The sequence below is a fragment of the Microcebus murinus genome, chromosome 8 (genome assembly GCF_040939455.1).
Source record: "Microcebus murinus isolate Inina chromosome 8, M.murinus_Inina_mat1.0, whole genome shotgun sequence".
Taxonomy (NCBI): Eukaryota; Metazoa; Chordata; class Mammalia; order Primates; family Cheirogaleidae; genus Microcebus; species Microcebus murinus.
In genome coordinates, this window is record NC_134111.1 from 60,889,690 (window position 1) to 60,909,343 (window position 19,654).

A 19,654-nucleotide genomic window follows, 5' to 3' on the forward strand; every position below is an offset into this window, starting at 1 on the left:
TTCTTAAATTCAGGATATTATGGGGGTACAAACATTTTGATTACATGTAATTCATTTGCCTTGCCCAAACCAGTGCTATAAGCATTTAAAAACAGTGAACATGTAAGGGTAATGCTATTTTTTTTTTTCATTCTAAATTCATAGAATATCCGAATTCTCTCTATGGACCTCATTGGAATCTGCAGACCCAGGGTAAAAATACCTAAAAGATGTTTGAGAGTTCATTACCCAATGTTTCCATTCTAAGTAGGTTTGATCTGGAGAAAGAATTTGAGTGAAAGTTATAATCATATTATTGTTCAGCATATTAAAGGTGTCTTAGATAACTTTTTATGATGTTCTAAGATGCCCAAAGATCAGTTTGCTTCAAAATCTTTGTTTTAATATATTTTTCTCTCCTGAGTAAAACTTATCCATGTCACCTAATTCTTTGTCTTAAAATATATTAACCTTTCCAAGATGTCATATTTGACCTAGGAGGTTTTCCTGAAAATAGAGATAGAGATAGCTCTCTTTCTAGGGGTTAGTTTGGAAAGAAGAGAAAATGTAAAGAAAGGTACGTATGGGGCGACAAGAAACATCCATGAATCTTTGAATTTATGAAGATTCTGAATTTTGTTCCCAGTATGTATAGCCTATTAGTCTTCTATTTAGTTCTAAATCTGACCAAAAATTGGCTTGAGCTTCACTTTATTTTAAAATAAACAAATAATGATTTAGGTGATCAATATTCAATCTTTGATGGGAACTTGCTAAAGGTCCTGAGAGACAGCTGTGTTATGAGAATAAAATAAATGAACAGTGTTTCCTTCCCTCATTCTTCCCGTCCTCTTGGCTCTGTTTTAATCTATAAGTGGTGGGTAACATTGTTAGGAAAAAAAGGGACTCTAGTGCTTAAAATAATTAGAAAACAATTTGTTTATTTGACCAGAAGTGAGTGAACTTGAAGCCAAATGCCTTAGGCAAACAAGAAATACATTTGTTATTGTAACTGAGAAGAACCAGTGTGGACAAAATAATCCAAAGACTTAAATATAATAACCAAATCTCTATCTATTCATCCACATATCTATCACTATAACTCTCTTTATCTCCTAACATGCTTTTTTCTGTGTGTGCCTTATTATCTCATACTGTAGGTAGACTTTCTCTGTATTATAATACTATGAGTAAAAACATTTCCAAGATTTCATAATATCAGAAAATTATAATCTATCATTATACCATATGTACCAAAGAACTTCTGTATCCTTGATTTTATGTTTATATTACAACATGCTAAGGCATAATTATGGTACAGTTAACCAGACTTGATTGATAAGACTACCTGTGAGAAAGCAAAGGGGGAAGGTGACCATATTAATTTGATTATCATCCTGCAAACAAGTAGGAATAGTCTTATAGGGAAGTGTGAGATTAGATTGCTGTTTATAGAGAAGAGAAAGGGATACTGGATGACTAGAAAAAGACACGTACACTACATCTAGACTAGATAATTTATAAGATATTCTTCATTTTTAAAATTACATGAGCATAAAGTTCTCTTTTCTTGAATGTCTCTATTGATTTAATGGCAGCATGGAATCTATTTTAATACATTTACATTATGTTTTACTGAATTCTATCTTTAGACTTTTTGAATCTCAAAATTCCTTGGAAATTTTTATACAACAGACACAATGCCATATAATTTAGTTTCACAGTTATTTGGTAAGAAAGTCAGATATCAATCATTGCTCTTTAAATTGTTAGCTAAATAGAATGAGGTATAAACATCTCAAAAATGTTTCCTTCCTTGGAGGAAAAATAACAGGAAACTGTAATTAAATACATATAAATTTGTCGTTTAGTTGATTTTTACTTTTGTTCTGAAACATAATGCCTAAGCTCTGTTCATTTAGTTTTTAATGTTGTGATATTTCTATGGGAGGTATTAAATGAAGCTTACCCTTACCCTAAAGTAAAGTCACTGAGGGTGACAGATGATACCACCATTAGGAGCAAAAAGTGAATTCAGTGATTATTTTAGCTATTTTTTTAACCATTAGCAGATCCCTAAGCTTCAACTATATTTTTCCTATTCATGCTGATTTTGTCACAGCTTTTCAAACTACTAAAATTGGTATCCTACATGCACAGTAATGATAATTTTATAAGTTTCGTTTCATTCTAACACCAATCTAGGTTGTGTCATACTTGAAATGTGAGAATAAATGCAAAATTTTATAAAAAAATTCTGGAAAGATTTTCTTAACACTTGCTAAAAATCACATAGGCAATAAGAAAGTATAAAATGTATTTAAAAGATTAAAAATATAAGTAAACAAGGGTACATAATCAATCCAAATATGTTTGGTTTGAAATTAAACTCCATGCTCCTGATAGCTATTGAAAAAAGTGATGCAATTTATAAAGCTTACTTGAAAATAAAGTAGAAAATTCACAAATAAAAAAAATAAAGTCCTTGAAACTATAATAGCACCCCGTCAACTCATGGTTTTCTTTCTATGGTTTCAGTTACCCATAGTCAACTAATCCAAAAATATGAAAAAGAAAAATCAATAAATAATAAAATTTTAAGTTTTACAGCATTTTGAAATCTTGCACCATCCTGCTTCATCTTCTCCAGGCAAGAATCACCCCTTCGTCTAGTGTATCCACACTATATATCCTACCCATCCATTAGTCACTTCATAGCCTGCTTGGTTACCAGATCAAGAAAAAACAAACCCATAGTGTGTACATAAGATTCAGTGCTATCCATGGTTTCAAACATCTTCTAAGGGTCTTGGAACAGATCTTCTGAAGATAACGGGATTACTATACTCTGTACAAATAATTACTGATTGGCTAATATAGGAGAGATGTCAGACAAAGCAAAAGACAGCCAGTCTTATAAAGAGACTAATATTCTCCTAGGACAATTTATTTAATTTACCTTCACTCCAAAAATAAAACAGAGGGAATAATATTGTTAAAATCCAGAAAAGTTATATCTTCTGGAGATTGAGGATATATAGTTATAAAGAGAGCTAAATTGATTATTAGAGAAGTTTAGATATGTCTAGTAGGTTAGATATTAGGCTTGTCTCTGGGAAAGTCTCTCATTACTGGGTGTTGTTTGCATAGGCTTGTGAAGGCAGTTATGCTGTAGCCATTGATTTCAGGGTTAGCTTCAGGAATGTCCGTATTTTTTGTTGTTGTCATCATTTCACAATAAAGAGGACCTAACGCAATTATATTTTATATCTTTGAGTGTACCTTTTATATTTTTGTTCAGAAACCCACCTGGCACACAGTGATATTCAGCTATATTTTGAATGAATTAATATTAAATAATAAGAGGATAACTCACATCTATAACAAGGTATAAGATAGACCCCAAATTACCAATAAGCAGAACTTAATTTAAGTAAAATTTTGAAGCACCTTAAATGTACAAACAAAAATTTATCTAGCTTATTCAAATTCAACAATATAAAATATTTTTTAAAAAGCAAAACACTTTTTTTAAATTTTAAGAGGATAAACCCAATTAGAAGTTGATAAAAATAAATATTTGAATAATGAGAACATTTTGCATATATATACATATATATATATAGCTGTTGTTTTGTGTGTGTGTATATATATATTTATATATGATGTGTGTGTGTATATTCCTTTATAATTCTTTTTATTTCAGTAGGTGACTAGTAGTATCTTCTATTACATTTTTTATTTTAGTAATGATAATGTTCTTTCTGTTTTTCTTAACCAGTCTGGCTAAATGTTTGTCAATTTTATTGCTTTTTAAAAAAACAACATTTGGTATTGTTGATTTTCTCTATTGTATTTCTACACTCTATTTCATTAATTTTCACACTAATTATTACTTCCTTTCTTCTGCTTACTGTGGGTTCAGTTTGCTCCTCTTTTTCAAGTGTCATAATTTGGCAGTTTAAGTCATTGACTTGAGGGTGTTTTCTTGTTTTTTGTTTTTTGTCACTTTATGAATGTGAGTGTTTACAGCCATGAATTTCCCTCAAAACACTGTTAGCTGCATCTTAGTTTTGCTATGTTGTGTCTTCATAAACATTCATCTCCAAGTATTTTATAATTCCTCTTGTGATTTCTTCTTTGAGTTTTGATTACTTATGAATTTATTGTTTTGTTTCCACATATTTGTGAATCCCCCAAATTTCCTTCTGTTCTAATATCTAGTTTCACTTCAAGGTGATCAGAGTATTTATTTTGAATATAAAAAAAATGTTTAAAATTCAATGAGGCTTGTTTTATAGCTTTACATATGGATTATCCAGAAGAATGTTTATGTATACTGGAAAAGTTTATGTGTTCTGCTGTTGTTGGATGGGGTGTTCTATAGATCTCTGTTATGTCCTACGTTAGTTTCTTAGGACTGCCATTACAAAGTAACACAAACTTGGTTACTTTTTTTTATTATTATTTCAGCATATTATGGAGGTACAAATTTTAAGGTTTCAAATAATGCCCTTCCCCCCTCCCCCACAAGTCTGAGCTTCAAGTGTGACCATCCCCCAGACTGTGCGGATCTCACTCATGTATTTATATACCTGCCCCTTCTTCCCCCCTCTCACATGCCCAAGACCCAATTAATGTAATTCCTGTGTCCACTTAGGTGCTGATCAGTTAATTTACTGGTGAGTTAATTTACTGGTGAGTATATGTGGTGCTTGTTTGTCCATTCTTGGGATGCTTCACTTAGTAGAATGGGTTCCAGCTCCACCCAGGAAAATACAAGAGGTGCTATATCACCATTGTTTCTTAAAGCTGAATAGTACTCCATGGTAGCCATTTTATTAATCCACTCATGAATTGATGGGCACTTGGGTTGTTTCCACAACTTTGCAATTGTGAATTGTGCTGCTATAAACATTCGAGTGCAGGTATCTTTTTCATAAAGTGACTTTTGATATTTTGGGTAGATGCCCAGTAGTGAAATAACTAGATCAAATGGTAGATCCACTTGTATCGCTTTAAGGTATCTCCATATTGCTTTCCACAGAGGTTGAACTAGTTTTCAGTCCCACCAGCAGTGTAAGAGTGTTCCTCTCTCTCTGCATCCACGCCGGCATTTATGGTTTGGGGACTTTTTGATAAAGGCCATTCTCACTGAAGTAAAGTGATATCTCATTGTGGTTTTGATTTGCATTTCCCTGATGATTAGAGATGTTGAAAAGTTTTTCATATGTTTGTTAACCATTCTTCTGTCTTCTTTAGAAAAGTTTGTGTTTATGTCCTTTGCCCACTTTTTGATAGGGTTGTTTGATTTTTTTCTTGCTGATTTTTGTGAGTTCTATGTAGATTCTAGTTATCAGTCCCTTACCAGATGTGTAGGATGCAAAAATTTTCTCCCATTCTGTAGGTTGTCTGTTGGCTTTTGTAACTGTTTCTTTGGCTGTGCAGAAGCTTTTTGGCTTTTTGATCAGGTCCCATTTATTTATTTTTGTTGCTGCTGAGATTGCCTTTGGGGTCTTCTTCATAAATTCTTTGCCTAGGCCAATGTCTAGGAGAGTGTTTCCAACTTTTTCCTCTAGAATTCTAATAGTTTCATACCTTAGGTTTAAGTTTGTTATCCAGCATGAGTTGATTTTTCTGAGAGGTGAAAGGTGTGGATACTGCTTCAGCCTTCTACAAGTGGCTATCCAGTTTTGCTAGCACCATTTATTGAAAAGGGATTCTTTTCCCCAGTGTATATTTTTGTCTGCTTTGTCAAAGTTTAGATGGCTATATGAAGATGGTTTTATATCAGGGTTCTCAGTTCTGTTCCACTGGTCAGTATTGCTATTTTTTTCCAATACCAAATTGATTTAATTACTACAGCTTTGTAGTATAGTTTGATATCTGGCATATTCATACCTCCCATTTTGTTTTTATTGCCTAGAATTGCTTTTGATATGTGGGGTCTTCTCTGATTCCAAACAAAACATAAAATTATTTTTTCTATATCAGTGAAGAATTATGTTGGGATTTTAATAGGTATTACATTGAATCTGTAGATCAGTTTGGGTAGTATAGACATTTTAACAATGTTGATTCTGCTGACCCATGAGCATGGTATGGATTTCCATCTATTTACATCCTCTCCTATTTCTTTCCTCAGTGTTTCATAGTTCTCCCTGTAGAGGTCTTTTACTTCCTTAGTTAAGGGTATTCCTAGGTGCTTTATTTTCTTTATTACTATTGTGAAGGGTATTGAGTCTTTGATTTGGTTCTCAATGTAATTGTTGTTGGTGTATATGAATGCCTCTGATATCTGTGTATTGATTTTGTATCCTGAGGCTTTACTAAATTCATTTATCAATTCCAGGGGTCTCTTGGTTGAATCTTTGGTATTTTCTAAATATAATATCATATAATCAGCAAACAGTGAAAGTTTGATCTCTTCTGCCCCCATTTGGATATCTTTAATTCCACTTTGATACCTGATTGCTCTAGCCAGGATTTCCAGTACTATGTTGAATAGAAGTGGAGATAGTGGAAAACCTTGTCTGGTTCCATTTCAAAGTGAGAATGTTTTCAATTTTTCTCTATTCAGTATGATGTTGGCTATGGTCTGTTGTATATGGCTTGTATCATTTTTAGGTATGTCCCTTCTATGCCTATTTTATTAAGTGTTCATATCATGAAAGGATGTTGAATTTTCTCAAAAGGTTTTTCTGCATCTATTGAAAAATCATATGGTCTTTGTTTTTGCTTCTGTTTATGTGGTGAATTACATTTACAGTTTTACATATGTTGAACCATCCATGCATTCCTGGGATGAAGCCCACTTGGTTGTGATGAATTATTTTCTTGATAAGCATCTGGATTCGGTTAGCTAGGATTTTGTTGAAAATTTTTGCATCTATATTCATAAGGAATATTGGTCTGTAATTTTCTTTTTTTGTTGCATCCTTTCCTGGTTTTGGTATCAGGGTTATGTTCACTTCATATAAGGTGTTGGGGTGGTTTCCATTCTTCTTGATGTTGTGGAATAATTTCTGCAAGACAGGTACCAGTTCTTCTTTGTAAGTGTGGTAAAATTCAGGTGTGAAACCATCTTCAAGCAAGTGGAAGCCAAAAGAAGGCTGGCATGGCAGTTCTGATCTCAGATAACTTAGTTTTGAAACCAATGAATGTAGTGAAAGACAAAGATGGTCATTATATAATGGTGGAGAATACAGTTCAAGAAGAAGATATAACAATTTTATATATATATATGCACTCAACTTAGGTGCACCCAAATTTATAAAGCAAACCTTATTTGATCTAAGCAAATGCATTAACAGCAACCCCATAATAACTGGAGATTTCAACACCCCACTGACTACACAGGACAGATCATCCAAACAAAAAATTAATAAAGAAATAATGGACTTAAACAAAACTTTAGACTGACACTTACAGGAAATTCTACTCAAAATCCACTGAATATACGTTCTTCTCACCAGCTCACAGGACATTCTCTAAGATTGACCATATCCTAGGACACAAAGCAAGTCTCAAAAAATTAAAAAAAAATAGAAATCATACCATGTATCTTCTCAGACCACAGTGGAATAAAAGTAGAAATCAACCCTAACAAATACTCACATTTCTACACAAAAATGTGGAAATTAAACAACCTTTTACTAAACGATTACTTCATAAATGAAGAAATCAGGATGCAAACAAATAAATTCTTTGAACTCAATGACAATGGAGAGACAAGCTTTCAAATCCTCTGGGACACAACTAAAGCAGTACTGAGAGGAAAGTTTCCATAAATGCCTGTAACCAAAATTCAAAAATATCACAAATAGACAATCTAATGAATTGACTCAAAGAGCTGGGAATAGAAGAACAGACCAACACCAAACCCAGCAGAAGAAGTGAATTTAACAAGATCAAATCAGAACTAAATTAAATAGACAACAGGGAAGCTATACAGAAGATTAATAAAACAAAAAGTTGGTTCTTCGAAAAAATAAACAAAATCGACACACCTTTTGCTAGGCTAACGAAAAGCAGAAAAGAGAAATCTCTAATAAGCTCCATCAGGAACAAAAAAGGAGATATCACAACTGATTGTAAGGATATACAAGATATAATTCATGAATGCTACAAAAACCTTTATGCACACAAACTGGAAAATGAGGAGGAAATGGACAAATTTCTAGAAACACACAGCCTGCCTAGGCTCAACTAGGAAGAAACAGAATTCCTGAACAGACCAATATCAAGAGCAGAAATAAAAACAGCAATTAAAAATCTTCCTAAAAAGAAAAACAAACTTAGTATCTTACAACAACAGCAATTTATTTTTTCAGAGCCCTGAAGGCTAGAAGTCCAAAATCAAGGTGTCAGCATGGTCTTGCTCTCTTGAACTGTCCAGGGAGGATCGATTTCATGCCTCTCCCTCTGCTTCTGTTGTTGGTGGTAATCCTTGATGTTTCTTGCCTTGCAGCTGTATAACTACAACCTCTTCTTCCATTGTCACATTACATTCTCTTTTTGTGTACCTGTCTGTGTGCAAATTTCCCTCTTCTTATATAAACACCATTCACATTGGATTAGGGTCCACCCTAATGACATCACCTCAATTACTTCTGTGAAGACCCTGTTTCCCAAAATGATCACATTCACAGGCATTGAGAATTAGGAGATAAATGTTATTCTTTTGGGGGACACCATTCAGCCAATAACCCCAACTATTATATTTTACTTGTTTATCTTGTGTATTTTGTGTCCTCTATTAGAAATAAGCCCTTTAAATGTGTGAGATTGGTCTGTTAGATTAATTACTTTAACCTGTGTATTTTACCATGACCCGTGTATCAATACCTACCACAAAATTGGTGTTTGGGTAACATATTTGAGTGGATGAATGAATAAGTGGCTGCCTTCTGTTTTTATGCCAATGTTCATCTCAACCTAAATATCTATAGTCAAAAACTTATACAACTGTGCTTTGCCAATGCTACAGCTGTGCCTTAATCAGTGTTTGTTTCTTCATTGCTACTGAAATTATCTCATCTTTTTTTTTATATAAATGCTGACTAGTAACAATATGAGTTATATAGTTTTAAGGACATTTCAAACTCAGAAAACCTGACAGTCTGCATTTGAATAACTGAATTCACCTTCTATTTTCATTAATTATACTGTTATGTTAGCTCATTTTAAAAATTTTATATGTTGACTGAAATTCAGATAGTTTAGCCTGAGTTCTGCATATGAAGCATTTTAATAACTGGGACTGTCATCACAATTGAATATATATGATAGAGTGCCCAAAATTATTGAAATAAATTTTAACTGCAAATTCTGGCAAATGTATTTAAGACTATATATAGTTCTCTACTTGAAATATAGATAAATCTAAGCCAGAATTGCTACTACCTGATAGCATTTTTGAAATAATTTTATAATTAGTGATCATGAAAAAACAATCTTACCTATCCTAATGTCCTCTAAAAATATATCTTGCTTGTATTTCAGTCTAGTTTTGTATAACTTCTCATTCTCATAGGCAATCCAAGTCGATGTGACTGAAAAACCATTAATAATAATGAATGAAAATATTATTAAACTTCTAAATGCTAAAAACATTATGCTGAAAGTAATTCTTTATGTTTTAAAAATAATATTAAAGTATGTATTATAATAGTAATGACATAATGAATATAGTTGTTTGTACATAAATTTTGAGATCTAAAGAGAGGTTATTATTTTATCTTAATTTTTAGTTCATAATTAATTATAGATTTATAATTATTTTATGTGGTTAATTTAAAATTTTATTTTTCTAAAAGAAGCTTTTTATGTACATTATAACTTTATTATGAAACCTGACTACAGGAAAAAGAATAGAGTACTGAATACCTTTTTTCTATATATAATTATATAACTTTAGCTACCATAACTAAAAAATTATTTTGAGTATTTATATATACAGAAATTGTATTTGTATATATGATAGTAAAGATATATTCCTTGCTATTTATTGCTATTATAATCTTATGTATATTTGCTTTAGATTTTTTTGAAGATATGTAAATTAAAACAATCATAATATCAATTCCATATCTTTATCTGTTAGAGTAAGATACTTTGCCTTATTATAGTCTAAATATAAATATCAAACATTATATTTAATTATATAAAAATTTAATAATAATTATTTTGATAAATTTAGGAAATATTTTTAAGTAAAATTCAATTAATCCCTAGAAATTAATTCATAAAATTGTTTTAATAAAATATAATTTTTGTATTTTTAAATATCTTCCATGTAATCATGAATCAGAGACTAATACATTAATAATGAGCCAAATGAATATAGTTTTTTAAAAATCTCTATTATTTTGGCAAACCTCTCTAACTGTTCTTTATTTGATTGGCCAATCCTTTATTTTTGGTTTAACAGGTGTTCACATTTAATTAGAAATAACATGGCAGAGGTAAAAATTTATAATATACTCTTAGTTTAGATGAAATAAATAAATTTAAAATTGGAAATACTAGTTTTTCAAAGCAATGAATTTTACTTCTGTGTTTACATATTATATCACTTAATATAGTATCTGTTATTTATACATTATAAATATGAGTGTTTATATGTGAGTGTATGTGTGTAGAAATATATTTTATTCTATTTTTGGAATATTTTCTACAATTTTGGTGAATATGTAAAGAAACTTAATGGTTTTTTTAGTAAGTGACCAGGAGCAAATGAGCATAATGGTTTCAAAATTTTTAATATACTTAATTGCTAGCATGGATGTATTTGTTTTCTTATCCAAATTTAATACAGATCATTAAAATTTTGATTATACTTATTTAAAATTGCTTCATCTGTATGTTTTGTTTGTTGGCAGTTTTGCTTTCTTGTATGAGTTACATCATACATTATATATGATTATGTTAGTTAAATTGGGTGATGTTTGCTTTGTTGATGCCTTTATACCATACTATTGAGCCTGATAAACAAGATTAATATTATAGTAAAAATCTGTTAAAAAACCATAATGAGAAGAAATGATACATGCAATGGATAAAACATTTTTTCATAAATGATCCTTAAACAAAATGTGATACATCAGTTTTTGTGTGTTTCTTCTTTAACATATTAGAGTGTTTCACAGCTCATTTGTTGTTCAATACACATGGGGTGATGATGATGAATAATTTAAAAATGATCATGTCTTGACAAGTTATTTTTGAAATTGTTTACAGATATAGCTCAGTTATGTCACCAATAGAAACACATTTTTTCTAATCCATTTCTGAATTTATCAGTGGAAGCAATACCACTGTCCTGTATATGCATCTCATTTATATATTCATATTCACTTATGCTCTTAAACCTTGGACTGTGGGAGCTTCTTCCTCAATACTGGGGTTGTTGAAGGAAAATATCAATATCTAAATTTCTCTATTCTAAAAATGTTCAATAAAGGCATCATAGTAGGCTTTATTTTTTGTTATTCTTTGCACAAGATCATTTACTTCTTTATTTCAACAGATTTAGGGAGTAAAAGTGGTATTTTCATTATATGAATGAATTTTGTAGTGGTAAGGTCAGGGCTTTTAGTGTACCTGTCACCTGAATAGTGTACGTTGTACCTGATATATAATTTTTGATTCCTCATCCTTCTTCCAGCTTCTCTACTTCTTAGTCTCTTAAGTCCATTATACCACTCTGTATGACCATATTTACCTATTATTGTATACAATAAATATATAAATTTTATCTATCAATTTAAAAAAATAATTAAAATGCAAATATGATAATAGAAGCAGACAGAACATTTTCTAAATCATTCAATAACATCAGAATTAGCTCAATATTAAAACCAGAAAAATCCATTACAATAAGGATAGCAAGAGACCAATATTTCTTATTGCCATCACTAAAATGATAAATATATCCTCAACAAAATATTAGTAAGTTAAATACAACAGTGTATATTTATACACCACAACCAAAGACGATTAATGCCAAGTGTTCAAAGCTAGTTCAACATTCAAAAATTAATCAATATAAATGATTAATAATATCCGTTGGATAAATAGGAAAAAACATACTATTTTACCAAATGATACAGAGAAAGCATTCGAAAATATCTAACACTGATTCATTGTAGAAACTGTCAGCAAACTAGGATTAAAGGGGACTCCCTTAACTTTATAAAGAACATCTACAAAAAGCTACAGCTAGCATCATTCTTAATGATGATAGACTCAATGCTTTTTCTCTAAGATTAGAAAAAAGTCAAGAATGCCCTCTTTCATCACTTCTCTTCATCATCACACTAGAAGTCCCACCTAGTGTAATAATGTAAGAAAAGGCAATAAAAGTTATACTTATTGGAAAGAAAGAAAATAAATAAATAAATAAATAATAAAAATAAATAAAAAATAAATAAATAAAATAAAATAAAAATAAAATAAAATAAATAAATAATAATAATAAATAAATAAATAAAACTGTTTTATTCCCAGATGACATCATTTCCAATGTAGAAAATTCCAAAAGAACACCCTGAAACTAATAAGCAATTATTGTAGCAAGGTATTAGGATATAGGTTAATATACAAAAGTCAATTGCTTTTTAATATTCCAACAAAAATACCTGAAATAGTAATTTAAATATTTCTATTTACAATATGATATACATTAGTATGTTGTATCTATGCACCATGAGGTTTTAAAATGTGTACCTCTAATTCTATTTTCTGGAAGATTTTGTGAATAATTGTACTATTTCTTCCTTAAATGTTTGATAGAATTCACTAGTGAAACTACTGGGCTGTGCGTTTTGTTTTTGAAAGGTTATTAGTTATTGATACAAATGCTCTAATAGGTATTAACTATTCAGATTATCTATTTCTCTTTGTGTGGATTTTGGTAGTTTGTGATTTTCAAGGAATTGGGCGATTTAACCTAAGTGATAAAAATATATATATATTTATCTATCTATCTGTATATATACATACACATATATAACTTATAATAGTACCAAAAAATAGAATATATATGTGTGAATCTAGCAGAATGTGTGCAGGATCTAAATGCATAAAATTATAAAGCTCTAATGAATAAAATTATTTTTAAAATGAAGAGATATTTCATATTCATGAATTGGAAGATTCAATATTGTTAAGGTGTCAACTCCTGCCAACTTGATATGCAGATTCAAGACAATTCCACTCAAAATCTCAGCAAATTATTTTGTATATAATACCAAACTAATTCTAAAGATTATATGGAAAGTCCAAAGACCCAGAGTAGCCACAAAATATAAAAATGATGTTGAAGAACTGATATTACTGACGTTAAAGCATTACTATAAAGCTATACTAATAATGTCAACATGGTAATGGAAAAGAACAGACACATAGGTCAAAGGAACAGAATAGAGAGCCTGAAACAGATTCCCACAAATAGAGTCACCTGGTCTTGACATAGGGGCAAGGGCAATTCAACATTCAATCTCAGCTCAGGGTCAATAAATCTTAAATACCCATTACTATTAATTGCAATGGATTTCTATTTTCCAGCTATCGATAATCCAATTTTGACTCCCCCCTTCCAAATCTAAAAACAAATTTGAAAAGTTTGAGTCTATTGCATCTGGGAAGACATTACTCAGCAAAAGCATAGAAGGCAGTTTCCTCTCCTTGATTTTGAGTTTCACAAACGTATCCTTTTAAAGTACTAAGAGAAACCAAGGGATTAAAAATCGGGGAGAATACACACTGGTGGTAAACAGGCTTCCTACAACATTTCATCACCTGTTATTGTACATACATCAGTAGAAAAAGATCCATGGACTGAAGGAGATGGGAAGATTCCAAAAGAAGTTATTGTTAAATAAATGCTGGTAAGTCCCTGCTACACCTTCAGGGCCTAGAGGTATTCAGAATGCAGCACACACAGTCAAGAAGGATTATGAGGTATCTAACAGAATCCCTTTCCCCATTCCTCAGGTCAAATTGAATCAAAATTACATCATACTAAAAGGAAATTGAGCACGTTTGGATCATGGGCAGCTGAGATGCTTGTAGTCTTTGGTGACAACAGTCCAAAAAATGGGAGTATTTGCCTCCACCCCATCTACCATCCTGAGTCCTCTACAAGTAAATTGAGGTAACTACTTGGTAAATAGACAAGTGGCTTTATTGTTGTTTTTTTTTTAAGTTCATAAATTATGCTCTATTTTTCAATCACTTGTAATGTATCTGAGACTATTTAGAGGATGATATAAAAATAAATTATATGACTTCTGCCCTTAAGAAGCTTTAACCCACATGGAGGTATGAAATTATTCTTGATAACATTTAGTTGACAGAGCAAGTTATTATAGGGGGCTGATTTCCAAAGTATGTTTTATCTGAGGGTTGGTAAGTGAATTTTGGTGGATAAGATAGGATACGAGCTGTCTATGCAGCTTTAGAATAATTTTAATATTTAAATTCTCCAGGATGGAAGAGGAAGAAAGCATAGATAATTGAAACTGCATGAACAAAGACATTAAAGTTGGGGTGTGGTTTACTTCTAGAGTATTGGGGAACCTGGTGGATCTAAGTGAAATAAAACAATTTTAAGGAAACATTTATGTATTCTTCACATGTAAACCAAAAGGTGAGGTTAAAGAATAAAGAAGCAGTCAGCCATAAAATGGCATAAAGTATGGATATATACACCAATGTGGATGAACCCCCAAAACATTATGCTAAGTGGAAAGACACAAAGGGTCACATATTATATTATTTCAGTTATATAAAATATGCAAAACAGATAAATACATAAAGACAGAAGCAGAGGTAGGGGAGGGTGAAATGGGGAGTAATTGCTTAATGTCTATGGGGTTTTATTCTGGATTGATTAAAATGTTTTGGAACTAGATAGAGATGGTGGCTGCACAGCATTGTGAATATACTAAATGCCACTGAATTGTTCACTTTAACTGGTTAATTTTACGTTGTGTAAATTTCATCTTAACAAAAGGAAAATGAAAAAAAAATGAAGAAACAATTTCCAAAGTGAGCTAGTGAGCACTCTTATAGCGAGGGACTAGATTTCCCCCACATCCCTTTTCAAAAATGTTTGAAAAATGTTTTCATAAACTTATGTGTCATAATAAGTTACAGTATTCATAGTAAGTTATAGTACTCCTGTTGCACATATTCAATAGCTTTAACTTGCCATACCACCAATGCTGTAATTTCAATGTCTTTACAAAACTTCATATTTGCACAAAAAAGTGCACATCCTCAGAAGTCCCTATCACTGTAATCATTCTAGAAAAAACAATACAAAAAATGTGTCCCCCTTTTGCCAAATTCAGTACATCACACTGTATTGTCGATCATTTTTTCATGATGCCCTGAGGGTTAGCTCTTCCTTCATTACTTTTATCTAGAACATCATTAGTTTACTACTTGACAATTTAATCCCTGATTTCTCTCTTCTCCTTCGTAGTTACCCTGTTTCAGAATAGCTATTTGCTGAACCCAGATTAATTTCACTAATAGTAATAATAGTTTGTCTCTCTGATAAAAGAATTACGAAAGTAGACTGACAGATTCTGGTAAAATGGCTCCAGGGTCATTGGGGACCCAGCTTCCTTGAATCTATCTGATGTCTATTTTGACACAAGGCTCCTATCCTTAAGGTCACTTCATAATTCAAGATAGTGTGAGACATCAGGTCCAAATTTTAAGTAGCTCTAAAGAAAAGGAAGATGACAGCAAAATAAAGACACTACCCAGTTGAGTCAGCTCTTTTTAAGACATTTTTCAAGAAATCTCAGACAATACTTCTGTTGATACCTCATTGGTCACAGTGAACTGCCATGGAGTCAAGGGAATGAAATCTTTTAATCAGTTAATCACTGCCTTAAACAAAATTAGGGGTTTTGTTGTGACATCGAATTACAAAATTTGTATCAGTCAGGTAGTCAGCAAACTCATCCTTCTGCACATTAAATAATATATACATATCAAATAATCAAACAAAAATATATTTTACATTATGTGTCAGTGATCTATGTTATGCATTATGTGTGTGAACTGTATCAGACACTATATTAAAAGGTATAATTTTATTAATTAAACAAATATTTGTTGACTACCTCCTGTGTTTTGAGCACTGAAGAGCAAATTCAGACTGGCTCCTGTTCTCAGGGGGCTCATAGTCTAGTAAGGGAGGCATTCTTTAATCCAATAAGTATACAAATCAATATTTAAGTATAAATTAAGGAGCACCCTTCTCTGAGATCCTGTAACAGATCTGACTTAACACTGGGCAAAGAATCATATTGAGTATTCACTGTGAAATTGGAACTCGAGCAGAGATCCGAAGGATAATAAATGTTACATAAGTTGTGTGGATGTTTCTAAATAAAAGGACACAATGGACAAAAACACAGTGGAGGGAAGACAGAACTGAATATACCGTGTTTCCCTGAAAATAAGACCTACCCATAAAATAAGCCCTAGCAGGATGTTTAAGCATTTGCTCAGTATACGCCCTACCTGAAAATAAGACCTAGTGATGGGCATGGCTACAGCAGCGTATCTGCACAACCCATGCATTTAGTCAAAGAGTGGTAAAGAAGATGAGCAGTCCTTCTCATCTGCCCCATGAGAGCTCTATTGCTCTACATGAGAGATTGGGGCCAATGGTTCTAAAGGAAATACAGTCACAAGAAATTCAGGATGGAATTCGGGGATTGGAGAGTCATGATGATGTTCCAGAAGAAGACGACTTAACTATATATGAATAAATATAGATTGTTGTACCATACTTAAAACACACACACACACACACACCCTGAAAATAAGCCGTAGGGTGTCTTCTTGAGGAAAAATAAATATAAGACCCTGTCTTATATTCGGGGAAACACGGTACCTGATGATACTGGAGTTAAAGAGCTAAGGGCTCAAGGTAAAAGAGGCGGGACAACTAAAGGCCTTTTCAGCATGTTAAGGAATTACAGAATTACCCAACAGATGTGAGTGCCACCACACCCTGCTTCACACTTTATCTTAATCGAGGGGAGCTTTTTATAATTTCACACACAGAATACTTTTTTTGCTTCTATGTCTGCTGCACTCCTTGCTCCTGCTTCCTGGCCAGATCAGGCGAAGCCTGCAATCTCTCTGCAAGCCTCAACTGTTTACACCATACACATCCTTGGATGCATCACAGGCAGCACCTTCTTCAAGAGGCCAGCCTCAACCACCTACCCTCAGCCAGATTAGGAAAGTACTCCATCATAAAGGGTACATACTTGTACTTTGGTTCTTTCCTTATCTTATGTTTTCTCTTTTTACAGATGCCTCCTTCATTAGACTTTGTGCCTCTTAAAGCCAGGAGTATGATTTACTCATATTTATTTTCCTAGCTTCCAGAAAAAGGCTTGTAAGAGATAATGACTAAATAAGTAGCTTCTGGGTGAATAAATGAATGAATGCTGGTCATTCAGATGGATTTGTTTTAATCTATAAATCTGGGTCTAAGGTTCACATTATATTACTGCATAAGTCTGTCCCAGACTGAAAAATAGTATAAAATTTTATTTTTAAATGTAGTATTCTGGCCTAAGAACACCTTTGGGATAGTTTAATGAATTTTTTCTGACACTAATACAGACTCTCTTTAGCACTAATGAAAGCAAATTATTTTTATCTTGGAAATAGAATTGTTAGGAATTTCTGCTGAAAGATGCTTCAATTGCTTAATAACCACCTTTTTTATTACTCCTCTTATATACTAAAAGCTATCATCTACTCAGACTATTGCAAATAGAAGAATGTTCCTATCTGAAATTGTGTGTGTGTGTGTGCATACATACTATAAAGTCATATTTATTGAGAATTGAGATAATGGCAAACAAAACACCATTATTTTGGGTTACGGTCAATATGTTCACTTGGAAGAAATTCAAATGTACACATTTTGCTGTAATTTCCATCTGCTCACAATAGTATTGAAGTCTCACCCTAAACAGGCTTCACCTAAAGAGGGAAGGATGAGTGTCTCTGAGAAAGATGGCAGTCGTATGTGTCTTGGTTCCTTTCATCTTGGCACCTTAGAAAAGCTCCCTATCCTGAAATAACGACAGCAACAACAAACAAGATCAATTAGGAAAGAGCACAAAGGAAGTCTTTGGAATGATGATTTAATATTTTGATTGTGATAGTCACACAATTGTTCAAGTTTGTCAAAACTCATCAAAATGTACATTAGAATGGGTGTTTCTTTTTCTGTGTAAATTATACCTTATTAAAGATAATAATAAAAAAAAAACAGAAAGAAAAGCTCCCTATCTTCCCTCTTCTCTTCGAGTGTTCAAGCCATTCTTTCCTCCAATTATTTCACTTTTTCTCAAGTTCATAGACTGCTTTGTAAATTTGTGCTGTTAAGAAACCTTGATCCTGCATTTTTCCTTGAAGGATGAAGTTGTTTTGAAGGTTAAGCAGATAAATGTGTATGCCAATAGATTCATGAACATGACAGGTGTTCTACAGCTGAGAACAAGGGCAGGAGGAGAAAGAACAATAACAACTTTCATTGTGTGGTATGTCTTGCTCCTGAAAATAAATTTTGTTTGCATTAACTAAAATTATTTTCTCTGCAACCCTAATGAGTAACAGAGACAGGTATGAATAACTCCATTTTGTTCATCTAGAAAATGGGGATTTAATCATCCCATTTCATATAATTATTGTGAATTTAAATGATACAATACATGTAAATTTTTAGAACATTTTCTAAAAGATGGCAAATACCTAAAATATTCTTAGATATTCTTATTATATTCCCCACTTCAAATAAATATATTAAGGCTAGGAGATGTTTATTTGTCCAAAGTAATAAAGGATAGAGCAGAGCTTGGATTCAAATTAACTAATGCCTTCTGGCTTCTAATATATTGTCATTCCTGTTATGTGTCACAGGAGAGATTGTCTTTTCTTAAACAGGCTTCTGGAGGCACCTGCCTTTATAATCAAATTTACTAATGATTTTAATGGCAGAATTGCCAATGATTGGGTGGGATGGCTGGCAACATCTGAATCTGATCAGGGCAATGCAGAAGAAATTGAATCTAAGAGGAATAGATTTCAGCAATCAAGGTTAATTAGAACAGAAATAATTTAGTTTGGACTGCATTTCCATGTTTAAATCTCAAAATTTGACTTTAATTAAAGCATCAATTCAACTATAAACTATACTATTATGTTTTCCAAAAAGAGACAGCCTCTTTGACAAAATATAGATCATGTGATTCATCAAATTCCAGTGATCGAGAGTTAGGATAAAATGTAGTTATCTATGTTAGAGAGACAGTAGTAAAGCATGATGTTAACAGGATGTAATAAAAATCAGATAAAGGCTTATAAAGCTCTGTCTTCAAGATAACTTATTTTAGCTCATCAACCGTGACTGTACTGTTATACAAAAAATTGTGTGCTTATATAGATTTTAAAATTTTTTAAATGATCCCAATATGCTCATACTTTGTAATGTCCCTGGTGGGAAGCACTCATTTAGAAGCAAATCAGTAATCTTATTATTTCTACAGCAAATATAAAAATGAGAGAGAAGTGAGTTTTGGCAATAGCTAAATGGGGAATTTTTCAGTTAGCTCTTATTTTG